At 28.3% G+C, this 24,262-nt stretch overlaps 1 protein-coding gene across 1 annotated transcript in view; it reads right to left on the bottom strand.

The window, feature by feature from the left end:
- The window catches only part of Np (serine protease notopleural), a 182,079-nt gene that overhangs the window by 87,881 nt on the left and 69,936 nt on the right, over nt 1-24,262 (bottom strand). The gene's annotated exons all lie outside the window — the stretch shown is intronic.

Raw genomic sequence — 24,262 nt, 5'->3', positions numbered from 1 at the left:
AGAACTAAAATGCATTTACCAATAGAAAAATAGAAAATATATTTTGCTATAAATAAAAAACAAAACAAAACAGAGATAAAATTTTGTTCTTTTAATTTTGGATCTAATGATTCCTGAGTAGATATATATCTGAATTATATTTTTAGTCAAGAGAAAGATTTACTTAAGTAAAGTAGGTATGTAAGTACGAGTAATGTATGTAAAGTAAGTAATGTATGTAAATACGTTGATTTCATTATAAAAAATTAAATTTTTCATTTGCGAAATAAAATTTTCTATTAAATCGCGAAAAATAATATAAATATTTCGAATAAGTTATCCCCGTTCAGATAAATTACCTAGTAGTATAAAGTTCAAACTACCAATTTATTTTTTTACATTTCATTTCCAGAAATCATATCGTTATTTCTTGTAATAAGATTTTACCAACCCTTATAATAACCAGTGACATAAAATACGAGTATAATTAAACGAAAAACACAATATAAAATACGACATAACCTAAACATTACTGATTAATCATTGATCGTTTCTATTATATCTATTATTTATTATTATTACACACACACACACACACACACACACACACACACACATAAATACATCATTCATCTATAATTCAGATCGACTCAGCAATTATTTATTTTTAAGCGAATATTTGACATTAAAAGTATGTTGCATACAAACAAAAAATAAACACAGGAACTCTGATATTTAGTTATATATATTTCAAAAACATATATTTTATATATATATATATGAATAATATTAATACTAATTTAAATAAACTAGCTTAAGATGACTGCAAAAGCTGCTAATTTTGTATGACAGGCACGACTTCTATTCTCAGTACTTTGAATAAAACAACTTCTTTATCTTTATTATTAAAAAAACCGAATGATTTTCTCAAAATACTAATTAAAACCAAAGAGGAAAAACTGGTTAAATTACATGTATAATTTATATATATATATATATATATAAGACAATAAGCTATGTAAGGTACATATATATATATATATATATACATGTATATGTATAAAAGAAAATTAATGTTACTTTATTTTAAAAATGTTTATTTCCTAATTAGGTTAAACCAATATAGTAGTTATATTTTTGAATCCAAGGGATAACCACCATTTTCAATATTTGTTTTTTAAAATTAAAATTCTATTTTTAAAGAAAATCGGTTTGTTTCTTATATAGTTTAAATGAAATGGTTTATTTTCAAAAACAAATCGAACGATTTGTTCAAATCATATATTATTATATTGTAAAATATTACATTTTTTATTATAAATTTCTTCCATCAAGAAGCATGGTGGGTGCATTGGTTTGTTTGCTGTATGTGCTCGCATATTGAAACGCTTCTTGGCAAAATGCAACAAAGTAGCAAACTGCATTTGTTTGTTTTATTTTATTGGAAAATTTCCTTTTTAGTGTTGAAAAAAAGCAAATTTATAGCGATTCTTTTTAACTTATTATTCTTTCATTGCTGTTGCAATTTTAAAAAAAATATATTGAAACTGTAAGCTTAGTGCTTATCATTATCAAAAATTTTGTCTAGCGTATTCTGGGCGCCTCCTTTGGAGTTAAACGACTACCTATTTCATTCTTCACACACACACACACACACACACACACACACACACACACACACACACACACACACACACACACACAGTAATATATATATATATGTCGGAGAGGCGAGGAGATTTGTCAGGGATTCAACGTTTTGTGTTTCACTCATTTTTATTATTACAAGTGGAGAATATATAAGATTATAATAAAGTTCAATTAATAAAAATGAGTAGATAACTCGTACAATGAAATAATTACAAATGATAATTATCACTTATCAATAACTCAGTAGTACACGAATTATAATATAAGATTAATTTAATTTAGAATTCAAATAATATTAAAACAACTTGCGATAGACCGAGGCTCAGGGAAATAACGAATTCGCGATCACCAGGACGTCTGTTTGATCTGGGTTCCAAAGCAAGACTGCCTTTTCTCGATATTCTCAAATAATATGCCTACTGCATATTTCCTTTTCCTTATTAATTTTATGATACCCCTATCGTCCTGGGATCCCGACTATGTTGACAACCATGTGCCTACCTAGGCCTAAGCCTACCGCAATAAAACAATTTAAACCTTATTTTACAAAGTATTACAAGTAATAGTACATTTCTTAAAACTACTAAAAATACAGATATTCTAAAGAATATTCTCATCGTTTTGTCGGAAGATACTCCACTGTACTTTATTCTCCGACATATATATATATATATATATATATATATATTTATTCAAACAGCTACAAATGCTCAGGATTTTGAAGCTTTGTAAAAGTTTTTGTTGTTAGTACGCTAAATTCATAAACGTTATTTAGCTACAATTGGCAAAACCATTTAAGAAAATTACGTGTAATGAAACATAAACCATGTAACATTTTCGCGGCCGTCGGCCCGCCTTTTTTATATTTACAATTAAAATAAATTTGTTGCAAAGTTTTATATATTGTAACAATTACCGAAATTTACTGTTTTATATTTTTAGTAATTATTGACAGAAGTGTTATGCGTAAGTTACGTATTATTATTTCACTGAATTTTTGGATTTTATTTTAAATGAAATCTTGCTCATTAAAGGAGGTTTAATAATAGTATATTATCTTTGGTATTACAACGGATAAAGATAAAACAATACTTTATAAATGATATACAAAAACCCTACTGTATAACGATCGTAAAAAATATCTTTTTACTAAAGAAGCAAAAATAAATGTGTGAGAAAAAAGTCCAATTATAGCCACTGGCATTGTTGAACAGCTATTATAAACCTAACTGACGCATCATCAGAACCGGAAACGCTGCACGTTTTACTGTATTGCTGTCGTATCAAATATCTCGACGTAACATGATTATACTCATGTATTTACAGTCTTTCTTTTTTTCACACAAATGTGTTACGTATAAAATAACGGTAAAAATATTATAAACTTTAAAACCGATTAAAAAAAGAAATTAATTATAATTTTAAGATCCTACTTCAAAAAAACAACGAAAAATTAAAACGATAATTTTATTTTCTTGTGTATTTTTTCAATACACTTAAATTACTTTAAAGTTTACTTCATTAAAAGTTTATTATTTATTTTTATTTAAATAAAGCCCACAAAATGTATGAAAAACCTGTTTCTAATAAAATTAAATTAAAAAACCTTGCATTTTTATAAAAAATAGGAAAAGGGAGATAGTAATCCAGAAATAAAGATAGTAATATCGATCCTGAGTTAAGAATTTTTGTAATGTAGGACGACTACAAGTAAATTAATATAAAGTCAAAAGAGCTTTTTTTAAATAGTTTTTTAATCTTGCATTTACATTAAATTTTTTCCAGTCAAAGGATTCTGAAGATGAGAATTGTATCGTGCTATATATCATATCACCCTTTAATAATCAATATTAAGCAATAATAATTAAAAATAAATAAAAATTATCTTCAAATTGTTCATGCTGATCGTATAGTTTTTATCTCATATTACCTAGGAAAAAAACTTGTTATGGACCTACCAGAGGAGTTCTTCCTACAAAATAATATATATATATTATTATAATATATAATATATATATATTATTATAATATATAATATATATATACATTATTTACATACACTCGTATAAATTAATTTCTAAATAAAAATTTTACATGAAATTCACTAAAAATAAAAATTAATATTTTTAAGCCATAAAAATAATCTTCTAATGTAAATAAAAATAAAAGCATTGGCTTTCATCGTTAAAGTAGTGAAATGGACTTTAAATTTACTGAATCATTAAAGCCATTTCACCGATGAGTTCCCTTGCTTTAATTTTTAGTTATATAAAGACCAAAATTATTTTGACCGTTTGAGAGAATTTATTTTTATATTCTTTTTCTCATTTTAAATAAATGTTCTTTAAAAAGAATCGTTTATAAATAAGTAATTTGTAGTTTCTGATAAATAAATAACAAAAAGAATGTTATTTATTCTTAAATTTTATAGAAGAAAACTTTTACTCGTAATTACTTAGATTACTTTAAATTACAAATATTTTTAATAGAAAATAACTACATTTTATAAATTATTCCGATCTTAAGAAGCTATATTTTATAACTTGACATCGGAATTAAAAAATATTTATGCCGGTCATTTGGATTTTTTCTGTTCATTCCTATGACACTCGCAGGATTAAAGCAAATCATTAGGTTCCTTTTTCAGAAAAATCGGTGCTACCGTTCTAAAATTACAGTAGATACATGTCTATTTGATCTTTCTTTAACAGTCACGGATTCATTGAAATGCTCAAAAAATTAATGCGACATCAGAAATTAAATAAAATAAAATTTTATTTCAGTTCGTCCTCTTTAATAAATCCTGCTTAAGCATACGATAACAAAGAACGGTGAAACTTCCTATTATTTATTTATTATATTTTTATAGTAACGGACCTCTTCAATAGTGAAACGAGGTAATGCTGTTAGTATATCTCATAACTGCACCTGTCCACCATAAATGATTGCACGCCTCCATGTATTAGTCAAAACTGTTATTGTATCATCATTTTACAATAGTATTCTATAAAGTTTAATTGTAACACCGTTTACATAAACATCCGTAGCTAATCTTGGTTCTTTATAAACGAAACATTTTTTTATAACTAATATTTTTAGTTACAGGCTAGATTAAATGGTGTTACAGAGATTATCAACTGAAAACTAGATTTAACTAAATACTGACCCATAAGATTACCGGATAAGGAATAATAAATGTATTTGAAATAAAAACTTAGTGTTTCGCGATTAAATTTCTTAGTCGTGAAATTAGAATCGTAAATAAAATTTTATAAAAGGTTCTTCTATTTTATAACGTAAGTATCCTTACTAGAATTACATTTTATGAAATTGAGTTATACTAATGTAAAACAACTGTTCATATTTAACGATAAAGCCTGAACTAAAATAATAAATTAGGTTTATAATTCTTATTTTATAAAGATTTAATTTTTTACTGTTGTAAAATTTTGATTTAAAGCTATTTAAATTATCCTTAATCAGGTACGAAATATTATTTATTGCCGGGAAGAGAACTCGTGGAAATATTTTCCATAAGAAATACTTTTTCAAGTTTTATTTATTTTTTTCATCTTTATGTTTGATTTAATTTGATTTACCCCTTCTCAGCTTGGAAACCACAAAAAATTATTTCTTAACTATCATAAAAAAAATTAACACTACCAAGTCAATTACCCAGAGGACAGAACACAAATAAAATAAAACCAACAAGTTTATGAATTTTCACGGCATTACTTCCTAAGTTTGAAACCCATTTCCTTCCTAATGATAGTTATTTTTTTATCAAACAAATAAAGTTAAAATATTCAAAATTCATCGGTTAAATAATCTTAAAAAAATTATAAAACTTCATAAATATTTAAAAGTGTTGCGATATACTTGACCTAAGTTACCGTATTCTGGTAACTTAGGTTACTAATATTCTGGGCTATTCAAACAAAGCTTTAACGTAAAAAAATATACATCCCTTCCTCTATGTTAAATATTAATCCCGATCTTTATAAATTATCGTTTAGAAAAATTAAAAACGATCAATATTTCGCGAAGTTGGATTAAAGTATTTTTCTTTTAAATTTACAGAATATAAAATAATATTTTTTTCATAAAATGTTGCTTCTAAAACACAAAAATAAAATCTCTTAAAAAGGGGTTTTCATGAAATTTTAGTTCTTTTTCAATCAAAAATTTCTGAGTGCGCCTTTTATAGATAATACTTAATGATTTCTTCAATATTTGAAAAATTTCAAAGTTGAATTTTTGAAAAATATTTTACGTGGTTTTGATAAACTATTCAAATACTTATTATTATTATTCATAAAAAAAATTTGTCTAAAATTTTTGTTCTTACAAGGATTCATAATTTTTGTTTTTAATTCAACCAATTTATCGATTTTTTTTTAAAGATATTGATCGAAAGGACTTATATTACCTTAGTTCTTACTGTAAATAAAAACAGGTAATATAAATTCTGAAATTTTCAGACCGTTTTTAAAACAAAAGATAAGGTAAAAAAAAAAGATTACTTTTTTTCTTAATGATCCCCACAGCAAATTTTCCGCTAAATCATACTCTTTTAATTTTATTATTTTATTATGTCGATTGACGATTGAATAAATAATTAATATTACATAAAGTTCTAATTATATTTATTTGTTGAGGTAATCTTTCAACATAAGTATATAATTTATATTAGTAAAACCTAACCAACATTTTATGGTTAGAAATGACTTGTATTTCTTTCAAAAGTAAATTTTAGAATATTCTCTTTAATTTTTCAGTAATAATTTTCATAAGAAGCCTCTTCATTATACATTATCCTCACCCACTCAGTTTTTTCCATGTTTCATTGATTATAAAATAAAGCAAAATAATTCAGTAGTAAGATATTTTAATTTTAAATTTTCCAAAAAAAAACAAAAGTAACAGCGTTTATAGAAAAAAAATTATTTGAAGCATAATAATAATAATAATTTTAATAAATATTTCGGTTCCTAAGCAAGTCAGCTATTTTAATTATTTATCAGTTGTTACTTATCTATTGATAAAATAAAAATAATAAATTGAATAAATTTATAGCGGTCTGTAGAATATTAGAAAAGATCTAAGGCATAAAAAAATCTATTAAACATTGGCAGTTCCTACTCTCCTACGGAAGCGATGAATTCCTGAAAACATAGTCGAATTCAGACAATTAACATTTCCTTTTTTTAAACTATAGGATGAGTAAGGAATAGAATTATAAAGACGGATTTGAATATATACCCTGACAATGGAAAGATTGGCTTAAACAGAAGAAATAGGGAGGTAGAATTAAATTTTATGAAAAAAAAAATCGCTCAAAATAAAACTCCAACTTATATACCCTAATGGAAAACGCAACAGAGGTAAACTGAAGAAATAATGGAGTCGGATCAGGTCGATGACCTAATCTGTGAAGGAAATAATAATATTAACGATTGCCCTATACACACAAATAATTCCAGCAATTTATGTTAATTAGTTCTAAAAGTTATTAAGTCTGAAATAGGCCAACACAAATACACGCACACAAAAATGGGGTGAAATTTTCACTGATCACTGGCTGATTTTCACTGATTTTCTCTCTTATAACAGTTGGAAATGTTAATCTAAGTACCATTATGAGCATACAATCGCACTAAAACTGACCATACTGAAAATTAAATATTTAAAAAATATATATATTTTTGATGTATCTAAAATATTATAAAGCCAGCCCTAAGATCATGCTAAATTAAGGAAATAGGTATTTTAATAAGATAAAAAGAAAGAGTAATCAAGTAATAGAAACGGATGTATTTCATTTATTATTATGATTATATGATGACTGTACTAAACAATATTCTAAAGAATACACAGGAATGTAATATACCAGTTATTATACACCAGCAGGTGTTCTATATTACCGATTAATCTACTATAACAAGATCGATGATTTTGCAAGAACTTATTCTATTGAAATGACTTTTTCTTCAATTATTTCTAACATATTTTTTAATATATATATATATATATATATATATATATATATATATATATATATATATATATACACATATACATATTTTAAATCTCATATTAGTTCGTGCAAATATTTACGTTTTCTGCTGAAAAAACAAATGTTACGATTGTTTTTCATTAAATCAAACAAATTCAATTTTTACAGATATTTATAAAAATTATAAATTCAATCCATATTTTGTCGAAGTACGCTGTTTGTGAGAATATTACTATAGAAATAAATTGCTATGAAAGATAACATAATGATGAATGTAAGTCACTGAAATAACGGTGCGACTAAATCTTTTTCCTGTGTGTCGACTTTTGGTTGCCAGAACCGTTCTGAAAGAGTAGATAGCACATTCCAGCGAATAAACCACAAATAAATTATTATTTTTCCTACAAGTCTATTAAATTACATATATAATTCGTGTGTGTACTTGACCGTACATTGGTGGAAAAAAAAAATTATATTATTTTTGGCGAGTACTGAATTGCGACCTACTTTCTATGAAATATATTGCACGAATGCAAGCGCCAACACTTCGATTATCTTGTATTCTGTTTTAAATAATTCAATATAAACTACATACTTATGACGTCACGGAACGTCTAAGAGTGACATCAGTTAAGACCCGGTCGGATCTAACTGTTTCTTTTACGGTACTACAAGTTTTGTTTACTATTTACATGATAAAATATAATTGCGAGTTTCCATATTATTGCCTACACTTCGTAATATATTTATTATGAGATTAAATATTTGTAATATAGCCGCACTAATAAACGGCATTTTAAACTTAGACTTGCCTTTCATTCTAGATGCCGTACCTTCTTCTGTTTATAGGTAACAATGTTTATATGCCTAACATGGAGAAAATCTAGACGTAACTGGGTCAAAAGCAGTAAACCTATTAAATATCTTTCTAGAATATACGATGCTTTATAAAATTTCATTTTTACTTATCTAATTTTTTAATTTTTAGGTGCTGTTAGTTTTACAGTCACAGAACTGTATAAAATCTCATGTATGAAGGTAAACATGTACATAAAAAATAAATAATACTAAAAATCTACTTTCTAAACAAAAAAAGTATATCTCACCATTAGGAAATATAAAAAAAAAATTATATAGAATTACATTTATGTTGTCATTATCACAAATAACTTTTTTTATAATATTTTGATGAAAAGAACAAAAATATTGGGTAATGGCAATATATGAGATTTATGCAATTTTTAATAGCTTACGGAAAATGGTGTAAAAGCGCTCTAGTATATAGTATTCAAAAAGTGACGCAACCTTATGGAAGAATATTTCCTTCTTTTGTTGCAGGCTTAATTGAGGAAACCGGGTGGAACAATGCAGCAGAGAATATTCATTGTCTCGCAATGTATTAGATATGCCAGTTATGCCCAGACTCAGAATGCCTTCACAGAAAATTATGGTTTGGATGCACCGAACAAGTCCTCCATCAACCGGCTCTAAGACAAGTTGCAAGAGACAGGGATTGTGACAAAAGCAGCCAAAAGTGGCCGACCGAAAGTGCTAACACCAGGAAAGTTGATCGACATGCAAGCTGCATATTCTGTTAGTCCCAAAGAATCTGTGCGACGTCTATCTAGTGGTTCGGTCTCCCAGTTGGTACTACCCACACGGCATCGCGCAAGTGTTTCAAGATGCATCCGTACAGAATTTGTGTTGTTCACGAGTTGTTACCTGTAGACAGTGGAAAACGTGTAGCTTTCTGTCAGCGGTTCATGTCATCTGTAACGCTAGATGGGGAAGAACTCAACGATTGGTTTCGGTCTGACGAGGCACGGTTCCACCTTGATCGATAAGGGAATGTACAGAATTCACGCATTTGGGGTACGAAATTCCGCATTAACTGCACGGAAAAAAGTGGGTGTTTGGTGTGCGATGTCGCGTAGGTAAATCTTCACGACATTCTTTCACGGCACGGTGAATAGTGAGCGCTGTACACAGATGGTACAACGATTTGTAAACGCCACACCTGCAGACCGGCTAGAGTATACGTGGTTCCAGTAGGACAGTGCTGCGGCTCATACAGCCAACAACACTATGACTTTCTTGAATCAGTGTTTTCATGGACAAGTAATTTCGAAAGGGTTGTGCCCCCCTTGGTCTCCCGATTTATCCCTTCCTGACTTTTTCTTTTGGAGATACCTTAAAGATGCTGCTTATAAAACTCATCCTTACACCACTTCCGAATCGCAGAGCGAAATTGAACGATATGTCGCTGCAATTCCTCAACAAACGTTACATGTGCTTAAGAGCATGCAACGTCGTATTCAATCATGTGAATCGTATAATGGAGGTCACTTTCAACAACTATTGCAACTTACTCATTTTCCACGTATGGTTGCGTCACTTTTTGAACACTGTAGATTTAAGGATTTTTTTTACTAGGAAGGAATGGATAAAAATTATTATTATTTTATCAATTCTATCAATCGACTGCTTATATTTGTTAAATAGCTAATTAATATAAAAACATTTGAAAAAAGATTCAGGTAAACAAAATTGTTAAATAAAGTGACAAATTTTCGTTGCCCATAATACAAAATAATACAATTAATCTCAAAAATAAATTTTGAAAAAGTTGAGCATATTTTTTTAGTCACTACTTTGTTATAAATTTTACAGTATTAGGACCTTCACGACCGATCCACCGACGTGGCAATCAAGTATCAAAAAGGTTTGGACTTTTACAGGGACTGTATAATGAGGTGATGCTGTCTTGGGGGCTGTCTTGATGATAGTAATGACGTACATCTTGGTCATCTTCGTCTAACTGAAATTAGAAAATTTTGAAGTACGTCCAGATAAATGATACCATTCACGGCTGCCTCCTGGAAGAAGAAAGTGTTGTACATTCTTTGTTTGCTTAAGGCATAAAAAACATAAACCTTAGGGCTATCACGAATGTGCTGCAAAGTTTCATGAGGGTTTTCGCTACCCCATATTCGGCAGTTATGGATGTTCACCTAGCCGCTGATGTGAAACGTTGACTCATCGCTAAAAATTACATTGTCTAAAAATGTATCGTCATCTGTAATTCTAATCATCATTTCCACACAAAACTGCAGCCCAGAAACTTTGTCGTCATCTGTAATGTGTTGAACTACGATTAGTTAATACGGCTTCAAGTGCAATCGTTTATGTAGTACACGCCAAACAGTCGTTTGTGAAGTGTCAGTCACAGATGGCGCACGTCGAGTTGATTTCTACGGATTACGTGCAAACTACGTGAGTCAAAACATGATATGTTTTGCTACAAAATGAGACCTCAACTAAATCTGTAAGTTATCTAAATATATCTTTATATTCTTTTAAAGTTGTAAAGTCCTTTTTCAATCACTTGGTAGATATATATATATATATAAATTAAAATATAAAAGGCTGTCATTTATTTAGATTTAAACATTTTAAATTATTAACTTTGATGAAATAAGTCATTAATAAATTACATTTTTAATTATTATAACTAAATTAAAATTTTATTTTGTTCGGTTTGTTAAAAATATAATATTGTAGGTAATAAAATTGGTATTAATCTAATATTACAGGGAATTAAAGACAGACGATTATTATAGTCCGCTTTACTTACTAACACTACCTAAATTATTTTGTAACCTTCTTAAGAACCCTAAAAAGGGGATTCGTTTCAAAATAATGATAATTACAATGTAAATGAATTATAACGTTTTGTTTTAAGAAATTAAAAAAAACGAAATTAAATAATAATATGAAATAATATTAAAAATTGTTAATCTTATATATATATATATATATATATATATATATATAACAATTTTTAATATAATTAATTTAATGTTTGTTTGTTTGTACCGTGTGCGTTCCTGTACCATTCATCCGATTGCGATGAAACTTTCGTGAGTTGTGCGCACGCCCGTGAAGGTTTCTGAATTAGTTTGGACCCGGTAAGTGGCGCAAGGGTCGAGGTATTTAAAAAAGTTGTATTTATGGTCCGATTTGGCTCATATTCAGAATATATATTAATTACGTGAAAATAAATATTTTTGCGAAAAATGGAAGGGAAAAAGGAAAGACGGGTAGAGGGGTAGGGGTGAAGATTGAGACAAGGAAGAGAAAAAAGGAAAGCTAAATTTTTTTATGTCCGTAATGTTCTGTTTTTAGTGTTTTATCAAACTCTCATTTGCGTTCATTTAATCTATATATATACTCAAATATAGCAATAGCGAAGTATTGCCGGGTCAGCTAGTGTATAATAAGAATAATGTTAAATTCCCTTCTATAGTAAGAATGACCTTTTTATTTTTAGGTAAGTGTGTGTAATAAAACGATTTACAGTGAGGTAATTAGTATTTAAGCATCACGCAAACATTATCTTATTGTAAATCTATATTAATTATTAAAAAATCAATTACTTGGATCCCAAAGTTATCAAGGAGCCTTCAGTATAGTTTTTTAATTCTTGTTCTTTTGAGCTGAAACAAGAAATTTCAAGGCAGTTTTTGTTTTAATGTATGAAAAAATACTTTTTAATTAATGCAGGTAAATTAGATATTTTATCTTTTTTATAAGAAAAAATCATAAAAAATACAAACTTTTTTCTCGATTATGACCGTGAGGATTGCTTTAAAAATATATTTCAAATGATAAGGAATGTACTTTGGGCTCTTTACATAGATCTTAAGTATATTTATGAGTGTGAAAGAGTGTATATATATCCAATAAAAAAAAATTTCAAAATAATATGAATTATTTTCAATTCAATTTTGAAATAATAAAAAAATTTCTTCATTAATTTATTTTACGGTGGGAATTTCTAGGAAGAGTTAAAACGTATAAAAATTTATTATTCCACCCAACAATAAACAAACCTGAAAATTATTCACAACTGTACATACACGTACTTTTATTTTAATTCATCTTCAGTATTTTGCAATTTTAAGTGATAATTAAAAAAATCTTCTTTTTTTATACTTGTTTTTATGGAACTAATTATCATACTCTGAATCACACATATGTTTCTAATACTTTTTTTAATTGCCATATATTAAAAACACAAAAAAGTAAATTTTATTTTAAACATGATCATTTTTTTATTGTATAAAAACATCCTATCCATATTTTCTAAAAAAAAAGTAGAATAAGAATTCTTCATATTTTATGAAGGATTGACATGCATAAAAATAAGCTGACAATACAGTTGTATAACTTTCCCGACACGCGGCTTTTTCTGATGCACGGCTTACACACACAACTTGGTTTAAAATATTTATCATTTTATTTAAATATAATAGTTTTTGTTTTTTTTAATTCAACGAGTCTAAAACTAAAACGCACGCGCATATCGTATTTCATTCGCGTTGGTGTGGCGGTTCTAGCGGTCATTTTAAATACTTGTTTAATTCTACCGCTCACCTGTGACATTACAACATAGCTGATGCCGGAGGCTAAACAAAAAAAGAAAGACGACTACATCAGCTGTTTGTCAGTGCTACACTAGTGCCCCTTGTGCTGAGAGGGAGCACTAATGACAAACTGTACCCATTTTGTCACTAGTTTATTTAGAGCATTTTTTGGGGTGGCGGTGCGATTTTGAAAAATATCTGTTTTAGGAATATTATTACTTTTTAAATTAACAAATGTGCCTAAGAAAAATACGACCTTAATAAGGCGAAATCCCGAGGGAACGAGGGTGATTTTTCTCTACAGCCTCACCCCTTGACCTTTTAGGTTGAAAATTTAATGGCATCAATGCCCTACATAGAGAAGTAATCTGACCAAGTGCGGTGAAAATTGATCGAGTAGTTCTGGAGATGTAAGGTGATTTAGAGGCCAACACCCCGAACACACATATGTACATACGAAGTTCCGGAAAATTTTCATCCAGTTTTTTGGGGTTCCTTAGGCGTCAAAACGTAAAGATCCGGTGAAAACCGCATATCCCCAAACTGGACCGATTGCCATTCTTTACCTTCTATAGTAGAGCACCTATAGCAGCTACCTGTATATAACTATATACATCTGCTATAGCAATAGGCAGGAAAGTAAAAGATATCTTTTTTTACATGAATTTACGAAGATATCTGATAAAAAGAGTGATTCTATACTTAGGACTATATATTTAGATTAAAAACCATATAAAACAGATTCCAATATAAATTTGCAAAAAGGTTATATCAATTTATATAAATTAATCCATCTCCTAGTAGGCCTACGTAAATTGTTTTTCGTTAATGTAGAAATAAATATCTTTAATAAGAAATATAAAAGTACTGATCACGCATATCATTCAAAAGTTGTAGCTTTTGCGTTCAATTCATTAAGTAACGTTTTGTATAGTATGAAGAAAATACAGCTGATCTGTTGTGACTGGTAGCTTAGGATAGACCGAATTATCAATTGATGGTCGCTGCTGGTGTTGGTACGTGATACTGATAGTTCTATGATTTTCATTCAACAAATGAGGGTATCATTTGAACAGATTTTGACGGTTCATAATTTGTTGGTCCGTACAGAATTATTGTATATATGTGTTATCTATACAATTTATAAAACTTTCTTTATTAATGTCTGCGGATACAATTATCGGTAGACAACGGTATTTTGGTTGAGTTCAGAAATCCTGTTTTTTTTTTTTTTTTTTTTTTTTTTTTTTTAATAGTACGATGTGCTTTTAAGGTTAATTAAAGATTCTAGTATGTTTAAAAGTATAATTATTATATGTGATTTTATTATTATTAGTTTACTCCCCGTTTTATGAACTTAATAAGTAGTCTAGATACGAAAAGGAGGATATGTGGAAGTCATAAGTCGGAAGTACCGTTCTAGTTACATTTGAAATTACTTTGTCAACCAATTTATGTTTTATTAATGCAATTAATACACATTTAAAAGTACATTAATAGAAATTACATATACTAGTTTAATAATGAAATTATTAAAGTTTTATTCACATTATAAAAAAAAAAAAAAAAGAGTAACAGTTAAAGAAATGCCAGAATAAAATTTGATTACTTTTAAGTTAACCTAGATGTAGAATAAAATAAAGGCTCAGAATGACGGGAAGTGATATGTACATGCTTAAGTTATGTTAAGTAAATGAAAAGAGTGAGGGATTTTTTTAATAAAAAACCAAAAAAAACAGGGAATCAGATGGAAATGAGGTGTGAAACTAGAAGAGATTTAAAGACTACAATTGAAAGAAATAATTTTTATTTCAAAATTTATGAACACTTATAAAATAAAGAAATAATTATAACATTATATCGAACCGCATTTACCTAATAATGTAATACCAAAGTTCAACGGAAGTAATGATGTTCATTTTACTAATCCTTATGTTGAACGGAGTAAAGGCCTAAATACCACTTGCATTTTGGTAGACTTAGCATACTGTTTGAATCATTATATTCCGTTCAATCAACAAGGCAATGAGAAACCACTTCATTACTCACTTTTCCCAATAAGCCTGGCGTGGAATAACCGTATTATTTTTGGTTCGTATCAAATCACCTACAGTCATTATGCTATGGCACTTCAGAAACTGTTTTGTAATTAAAAAATGGTAATAATATTGTGCACATTGAAAATTAAATTAACATATAGGAAATGGATAGAAATACACACGAGTCCTTACGCACAGACTTATTAATGTGTCCTAGGAAATTCCGCTATAAAGCTATAAGGCATGAAGACAAAATCAAGCCTCAAAATAAAACAAAAATAAATCGCCGCCGATTTAAAAATTTACCAATTATGTACCTTTAAATTATTTTATATTCGACTACATTTATTCGCAAATATCTTCAATATTAATCATTATCGGACCTCCTGCAATGCTAGCATGAGAATATTTACCAAGAATCTTCCTGAAAAGGTGTTATAATATTTATATAAAACACGTTATAAATATATAAAAAATAACTTCTCTTTTTATCTTAAATTAAAACGCTAAACGCAGATAACAACCGTGCTGTAAAATTATATATAATCCTTACTGCTCAGCCTCCCTGTGGAGTTCGCGTGATGATAGTTTACGAAGAAACTTCCAAGAAAAATACTATAATATTTAAATCCAACCGTATCAAAATTGATTTATTAACTCTAAACTTATGATGTCATAGAGATACACGCAAATGAACAAATGAATATACAAGTCAATCATCCCCCTTTGACTTCGGTGGGAGGGTAGTTAAAAGAAATAATGAGATGACTAGCAGATATCTTAAAGAAACCTGGATCATAAGTGTAAATATTAATAATACAGGAGAAGAAAAAGATTTGTATAGACGAAGTAAGTTATGGAAGATGCGAGGTGTAATAAGTAAAAGAAGAATAAAATAAAAGATTAAATAAAACTGAAACGAAAGAACATCGATTAGTCGTATAATTATTACAAGTGCTTATCCATTGGTAGGGTTTAACAGAGATAAACGGGTTAAAAAAATTATCTATTTGGGTATAAATTTTTATAATCTGAAAGAAAAACGAAGTAATTGAAGGTTTTAGCTAATTAGTTTGGAAAATGTCAGTCTACTGTTCGACTGAATTAAGAGATCTAAAGACCGAAATATTTTCCAGATTAATCTACATGAATTTTAGATATACTTAATAAAAAAATCACATCTAGACCACATTTTTCTTGATATTTTAACGTAGAGGTTTTTGAAAATATTTTAATACGTAAATATGATTTTTCTCATACTTTTAAAAAGAATTTCTCAAAAATTGGGAATAAAATGTTTTAAAGTAATCATATAAAAAAAACGTATGTTAAAATGTGTGGTTTAAAAATATAAGTAAAAAAAATTTCACGAATCTAAGTGAGCTGAGGGTTTGCCCCTGTCTTCGTCAACCGAACTGTCGGTTGGCTTAGGTGGGACGGCCGAGCGGGATTTGTTGTACTATCTAACCAGATGACATCATCCGATTAATATTTATAACATGACACATTTGTATATAAAATGCAAACAGATTAGTACAAGTACGATGACTATAGTGTACATCAAATTTAAAGGCGGGTCCGTCTTACAAGCTGCTTCTACTCCACTTCTATAACTCGGCATGCGGTTGGCTGGTTGTGAAAAAAGTAACACCTCAAAATGATACAGACTTGTATTTACTATTATTTTTATTATTTTATAATTGTTTATTCTACCATATTCGTTTATTTTTGCTATTATTTATTTATTTAAACTTGTCGTTTAATTATTTATTTCATCTATTATTTATTTATTCTACTATATTTATTTTGTTTATTTGAGCTACGATAAATATAAATTTGCATGAAATCATTTTATTTTACGTTTATTATAGTAAAAACTTAATATCTCTGTAGCATTCATAATTTTTTTTTAGAATAAATTTAATAATGATTATAATTATATTACTTTTACTCAAGTTTCTTTAACACTTAATTTATTTATGCATTTTTTTATACAATATAATATTTTAATTTGTAGTTTTGTAGGCCTACAAAGCTCAAAAAAATATTAACTATTGTTGAGTATGTACTATTTAGAACTAATTTTTGTAAATAACTACGCCACGTCAAAAAAAAAAAATCATGACATTATAGACTATAATAAATAATTCATTTCACATACTTTTGTATTACATCACTGTTACTGTTTATTTACAGTAAAACTTTAGTTTAACATACTTGAAAAAACTATCTTTTAAGAAATAAATTACTTCATATACATCTAAAACAAAATGAAAATATTATTTGTAATAACACATTACCAGAACATATATTGTTAGTATAATAGTGACGTCATAATTAGATACGGTGCAAGTCATTGCAAATTAGTTGATATAACTTTTGGAATACACTACTGGTGTGAGAAGTCACTGAGTGATGTTAAGAGCAGCGGAGGGGATGCCATCGCGTACTACACACCCGCCTCTAGATATTACATACACTATAGTACACTAGACACAGCAGTTGGCGAGAGGCAAACTTTCAGCTTCACGTATTGTACTTTACGGATTCTGAGAAAATTTTACCTTTATAGAAAAAACAAATAAAATTTTTGGAATACACTTTCATATACTCGTCATTTTCATAATAAAATGCTCATTTTCTTAACTTTTTTTTTTAATAAACTTTCTAATGATGAAAGTCTTATATTTGGACCAACTTGCATCCCTACCGCAAATAAATCACAACTATCTTTAAAAAATCATTCAGGTTTGACTACTTGTTTACTTCTTTTTTTTGTTAATTCTCTTTGAAGAGCCCCAAACAATGTTATTAAAAACTACTTAAATAAAAAAAAAAATCAATCGCATACAACTATATAACCCTAAAATTATCAATTTCATTTATATAACTTTCAAGGAAAAAAAAAATAAAATAAATCAGATAAGCAGAAAAGAAAAATATACCGAGAAGTTAATGTATCACGTGTAAAAATGTATTTTTTTAAAAAATATACACGTGGCCAAGAAAAAAACCATTAGAGCAAGGAAACAAAATGACCTCTTTTACTGAGCAAGATAGATACAAATCTTATTATATTAGTAATAATACCTTACAAAAATATCTTACTCGTAATATCTGATATATTCTATATAATTATATAAAATTGATCCATACCTTTAACGTAACGATTCATAGAATTAAAAAAGGATAACTTGATTTTATTTTTAAATTTTAACATCCGACTTCTTTTAGTTTTTATTTATATTTTTTATTTTTAGTTTATTCTATTATAAAATAATATTATGTGCACATAGCGTGTCCCAGGAAGTTTTGGCCAGACTTATAGGACTGATTTTGAAGATCAAAATAAATAAAAAAGTTCATGTTGATAAATGCTCTATCTCACAGTTCAAAAACTGAAATATATCTGAAGCTGTTAAAATAAAAAATGTATTCTGACAATTTTGTGTCTGTTTTATTATTAGAAATTTGTTATTAATTATTTTTAATTTAATTAGTGAAGGAAGTGAAAACAAGTACAGAGTTGTCTGACTGCATAATTGAAATAACTGTCTCAGCCCCATCTCAGTTGTTTATCAACCGATTTGAACAATTGAGATGTCAATTTGTTCATAAAAGAAGAGTTAATACTTTATATAATAAAAAAATAATTCGATAAAACAAACATTTATTGAGCTATGAATGATTAAAAGATTTAAATTGTCAACATTTCGGGATTTTCAAACTTTATTTTGTATAATATGCTGGTCGAATACGTGTATATCAAGTTTTATTAAAATATTTAAATCCGTTTTTAGATGTATATCGTTTTTAGATGTATATGTTTTATTGAAGAAAACACAAAACAGCGGACAAAGGGAAAATGAAGCGAGGTAGGGCATTTGCCTACATCAATATTTTCGTTTATTTTGATCTCCTGAATTGCTCTATTAAATTTAACCAGTACTTCTCGGGATACTCTGTGAATATAACTGTATGTTAAAAGTCATTACAGTAAAAGGTGAGGCAACCGACACTCCTGAAAATGATACAAATATTCTCAAATACAACAAACACTCAGCGATAGAAGTACAAAGGACAATCAAGAGTAAAACGGTTACTTGTTGCCTTCACTGAGCCAAATATGTAGTAGCAGATTATCATGCTAAGCTCACCGAAATGTAAACGATATTTAGCCTGTAAATACATATACAGAGTGTTCCACGAAGAAACTTTCAGGTCACGTTCTACTGGTGAAAATAATGAAAAAAATTCATGTAAATATAGATCTGAGATCACTTTGTTTTTGAGTTACGGCTAGCGAAACGTTTCGCCCGGATGCCAGTATTTCTAATATAAAGAAGCCCTACTGTAATTTTTGGGACCCAAATTAAGAAGGAACGTTGTTGGTTTCTTATGTAACTTGAGTTTCGAATAGGATAAAATAGATCACAATTTTTTTTTTTTTTTTTTAGGTTTGTAGTACAATAGCTTTGTTAAATGACTAATAAATGAGGAATATTTAGTAACAAAACTTGTAGAGAATTTAATTCTGACAAAATTAATGTAAATACAGCCCATAAAAAGTAAATATAAACTTTTAAAAGAAGGGTTTTTAATGAAGCAAAACAGACGAAAAATAGACAGAAAATCTTATTATTCGTTTTGTACCTTAGAAACATTCTTCGGTGTATCAGAATTTACAAACGAGAGGATCATTTCCAACCTGTTCGTTTTATGTTGAACGCCAAATAAATTATCGAGTTAATGATTAACATCGTCTAAATCAGCATATTCAGCGTAGCCCAGGTACTAGTACAAGGTGAATTTCATGTCGCACTGGTTTGTCAAAAACAAAGTGTAGCGCATCCTACGAAAAGAGAATATTTATCCTTTCCGCCTGTAAAGGTTCAAAATTTTCGGAAAAAAATTTACTCCCGGCGGTTAAACTTGTGTCATTGGCTTCTAGACAACTCTGATAAGGTAATTCAGTTTTATTTACTAATAAAGACACTTTTATAAGAAAAGGAGTCTTCAATTCTAAAAATCGTCATTTATGGAGCAAAGACAATCTACAAGGTACTGTGGAAACTAGTTTCTAACATAGATTTCACGTTAATGTTTGGTGTGGCATTATTTATGACAAAATTCTGGGACCATTTGTTTTTAATGAAAACCTTAAGGGAGATGCATAAGTTCATTTCTTGAAAAAATAATTTTTTGATGCTGTACCTTTACAAACTAGATTTCAAATGATTTTCCAGCACGATGGTGCAGCGCCACATTTTTCTTTAGTAGCGGTTAGAAATTACTTGAATGTTAATTTCTTAAACTGCATTGGACGTTGTGGACCGATCGATTGGCCACCATGGTCACCTGACTTCACGCCGCTAGATTAATTCATTTGGAGCTATATGAAAAGGAGTAGTGTACCGACAAAAAGGTAATAATAAAAGGGAATTACTCGTTAAAATTCGAAACACTATTGAATTTATACGAAACGATCCTGAGATGATACGGAAAGCCACCGTATATATTTTACGTCGGGCAGAGTGCTGTGCACATTGGAAAGGAGGGAATTTCCAACAATTACTGCAACTGAAGTATGTTATTTTGTTACCATTTATCGTTTCATTTATTTTATTTTGCTATATTAAGAATAATGTTTATTAGGTACAGAATGAATAATACGATTTTCTGTCTATTTTTCCTTTGTTTTGCTTCAATAAAAAACCGATTTTTAAAAGCTTTTGTATACTTTTTATTGGCTGTATTTACAATAATTTTCTCAGGATTAAATTCTCTACCGGTTTTTTTTACTAAATTTTCCGAATTTACTAGTCATTTTACAAAGCTATTGTACTACAAAACTAAAAAAAATTGTTTTTCGACACCGAATTTTGTGTTTACGTCGAATATCTTAAAACTTATTGGAGTTACAGTTGTGAGACCTATTTTATCTTATTTTTCAGCTCAGATTACATAAGTAACCACCAACGTTCCAGACCTATGTTTATGTAAACTTTTTCCATTATTTTCACCAGTAGAACACGTCCTGAAAGTTTGTCCGTTTCTTCGTGGGACACTGAGTATAAGAACAAAAGATAAAATAAGTTAAAACAAAAAACAGTCAAATAGTTATTACCCGATAACAATTTTTCATTTAATTCTTTAATTTGAAATAACAGAGAAAAAAATTTGAAAATATTTAATTTTTTTCAGATTTATACTGTATTTTAAAACTTACCGGAAATCTACTGTTCATATTATAATGTTGTTCGTAGCGTAGTTTATGCTACGAATAACAGCGGATGGGAAAACAAAACATTCGAGTCCCATGAATTACTTGAGTAATTTTATATCTCTAACGTTAATGTAATCATAGATTTTTTTTTAAGAAAAACGTATAATATAATATGTAGGATATATAAAGTGATAGCTAAGAAAATTAAAATATTTAAACATCACATTTTTTCATCTTTTTGTTCTTAAAGCAAAATTTCCCCTTCCAAAAATATTCGTCTGAAAATATTCTCCATACTTATAAAAAAAATCACAAAATAACATGCATTTTGTCGCAAATTTTACTTTTCTAAAGAGTACAATAACAAAAATATACTATCAAATATAAATTTCATTACATGCTAAAAAAATAAAAATAAAATTCCAATCCATTATTACAAACAGATAATAGCTAGAAAAAATTATTTGTAAAAAGAAGGCGTGTTCGTTAAACAGATGTTTGGATCGAGTTTGACTCAGTTAATGAAACCGAGTTGACCCACTTTTCTCGACCGTCTTTGCTGGCTGTGGGCGACTCATGAATACCTGGAACTACGTGGGTGTTTCTGTGACAGAAATACAGTGCCCTCTATAAACCTACTGTTGTCATAATATACAACCTACATTATATAGTCGACCAAGTTATAAAGATCGGAAGAAAGTTATTAGGAAGTTATAATATGAAAGTTCTCCTTCTCCCTTTTAAACCAGAAAAGAAATTATTTCTCCGAAAGTAATTGAACATAAAGAAAATAAATGATTGTTAATAAAGTATTGCGAAATATTAATTCGATTTAAATGTACGATGACGTAGCGGTATAAAGCATCTTTCTCATATTTATGCCCTAAGGATTAATTGCCAGACTGAATAATAATGAATTAAATACACAAGTTAATTTTATTTCTTCACTCTTATTAGATATAAAAAAATGTTTTGTAGGGTGTGTCATCACGTATTAATGAATAAAAGGATTTAAAAAAAGAGAAAAAAAATAGGTTACGGATTTTGGTATTTCTTGTTTTAATTCTTATTTCACTTAGCATATCTCCTTTTTTATAATTTTATATACTTATTATCATTATTTTTAGTCTACTAGGACATTTCTGAATGGAATAAAATGTTAATAAAAGTTACAAGATTTTATCGGACTTAAATACAGAGAATGGGAAAGGTTATTTAAACTGTGCTTAAGAATCAAGAAACAGTTATAAGAGTAGAAGGTAAAAACTGCCATACTCTGATTCAGAAAAGCGAGATTTATTCCTGTTGTTTTTCAACTTTTATATAAAAAAGGAATAACTTTTTTATTAAAGGAATAATTTGATAATGGAGTAACTATCCAAGCGGAAAAAATATATTAAGGTTTACTGATGACATTATTATTATTTCGGTAAAAATTAGAAGAGTTAGTAAATGAAATGGACTAACTGATAAGAGAAAAAAAATACTTTGAAAATAAATAATACTAAAACAATGGTAATGAAATTTTATAGAAAAGAGGATAATGAGGTATTAAATATATTAAGATTGGGGAACACAACATACCAGTCGGGGAATTTTTTTATTTAGGTAGTAAAATTTCACAGAATGGATGAAATAATTGGAAAAACCAAAAGCAAACTGGCATAAACAAGGAGAGTTCTAATGAAAAAAAAAGAAAAAATCGGTTAGAATGAAATTTAGGTGCAAGAATAAGAAACAAAATTTTGAAAATATTTCTGATGGGTATAGATCATTACGGTAGCGAAAAAAAGACAATGGGAAAATCATAAGGGGTAAGAATAAAGGATTCTGAAATGTGATGTTAAAAAAAGATGTTGGAAATTAAGTTGGACGATAATTTTTAAAATGATGAGGTAAGACGAATAGAAGAAGGGAGAGAATTGCGGTTAAAATCGTGTAAAAATATAAACTAGGTCAGTATTACGATGTACATGTAATCATTACTTAATTTGGCGATTGAGGGGCTTATAAAAGATTATGATATAATTAAAACCGAGGGTTAACAAGGAGTGTTATATTAAAGATACTGATGCCGAAATATCAGCATAGAACAAAAGTAAATGGAAAATAGGATCGAATCAATCAACTAACAGCAAACTCAGTACAAACAAAGAATCAAAAAATAAAAATAGTCTACAAACTATTATTTTTAATCTTTTTTTTTCTAAATAATGAGTTATCGAGACCAAAACAGTTTTCAACTCTTATATAGGGTTATATACTTTTCTAAAACTAATTATAAATTTTACATTGTATTAATTTTTTTAATCGTTCGTTTGAAAAAATTATTATTAAACATTTTTTATTGCGTTATGTTATTTTCAATAAGGCGTTATCATAATTTTAATAATTCGCAGTTGTTACACTTTCTGTTGCGGTTAAATTAATTTGTTTTAATACATAAAAATATTATAATTTGAAGCGGTTTTTACTGAAATTTTTTCATTTATTTGGTATCAAAAAGTATTTTTTTTAAATAATTTTTTTTAATAGGAAAATAAGTAACGCAAATATGAAAGGAGTACTGAAATACGAAGATAAGAGAGGTTACATTTTAACTTTTGTGCATTAATAATTAATCATTAAGTTTGGAAACATCATCCACAATATGTATGAAGTACTAAAGAAAAAAAAAATTAGTGCCGGTAATGAACAACTTCTTACAGACGTACTTCGTGTAGGTTGTAAGGGTGTGCCCTTTTGCGATCATGTGACGCGGGTGGCATTTTCATTTTTCCTAAATAGATATTACTCTTCGGCAAAGGAAGAATACAGAAAAGAAAAGTTCTTTATTTTGCACTTACATCATCGTTAAAATAAATAAGCTTTAAGGTAACGATACAAACACTCTTAAACTGCCGAGGATTAACATGAGTATATGAAA

The sequence above is a fragment of the Lycorma delicatula genome, chromosome 4 (assembly GCF_047948215.1).
Source record: "Lycorma delicatula isolate Av1 chromosome 4, ASM4794821v1, whole genome shotgun sequence".
NCBI classification, from domain to species: Eukaryota; Metazoa; Arthropoda; class Insecta; order Hemiptera; family Fulgoridae; genus Lycorma; species Lycorma delicatula.
Note: the sequence above shows the minus strand (reverse complement) of the source record. Positions and strands in the feature narration are given on the sequence as shown.